This window comes from Lynx rufus, unplaced genomic scaffold (assembly GCF_022079265.1).
Source record: "Lynx rufus isolate CCGP_SWC_20201006 ecotype Redwood Valley unplaced genomic scaffold, mLynRuf1.p SCAF_1, whole genome shotgun sequence".
NCBI classification, from domain to species: Eukaryota; Metazoa; Chordata; class Mammalia; order Carnivora; family Felidae; genus Lynx; species Lynx rufus.
This window is the reverse complement of record NW_025814823.1, coordinates 33,436,740-33,437,751: the sequence shown is the minus strand read 5'-3', so window position 1 is coordinate 33,437,751 and position 1,012 is coordinate 33,436,740.

The window sequence follows — 1,012 nt, the reverse complement described above, 5'->3', positions numbered from 1 at the left end:
GGGGAGGGTAGGGGCGTGGAGGAAAAAGGAAGATGTTGGTCAAAGGATACGATGTCTCAGTTATGCAGGATTAATAAATTCTGGAGTTCATACTACTGCTGTGTTGCATACATGAAATTTGCTAAGAGAGTAATCTGAATTGTTCTTAACACACACACACACACACACAAGGTAACTGTGTAAAGTGATGGATGTGTTTATTAGCTTGGTTGTGGTAATCATTTCACATTATAAACATATATCAAAACATCATGTTGTACATCATAAATGTATGCAACCTTTATTTGCCAATTATAACTAAATGAAGCTGGGGAAATTTTTTAAAGAAAAAAACCCAGAAAAATGACAGAGATGGGGAGAGGAATGTTGAGAAATAATTTTATTTAAACCTCTGCTAGGGATTTAGAACAATTGACTTTTTACTGTCTGTTATTTTATTTATAGCTCTAAAGTCTTCTGAAGGTAAAAATAACACATGCAATTATTCCTATTACACATATCTTTTTTCTTTAAATTTAATTGATATCTTGCTTTAGTTTTCTGATTCCTATCTCTCAAGCCAACTAAAACAAAAGACTTTGAAACATTGTTTGACTTCCTTCAGTGATCTTATTCTGCTCAAAACTCTTTTCTTTTATGCCCTTTGTGCTAGGAACACTTACTCCTTCAAGCTACAAAAAGACTTCCCATTATTCTAATTCACAACATGAACACATTAATTTAATAACTGCAACACTCTATATGCCTCCAGAATTTTTTCTATTGTCTCTTAAAATAAGGTGATTTAATGACATTTTATTTTGCATAAAAGTCACTGTGTTGTTATGTTTTTAAATATTTTTTATCAAAGCATAATGTTTAGTTCATGTATCTGGTTTCATCTTTCTTAAAGGCAAAATAGTTACTATTTTATGACCTCTTACTCTATTTCAACAGAGTATATAAATGTTACCTCATTAGACTGTTTACATAGCATCTATGAGATACAGTCAGTATCACAGGCTAGTGTAGT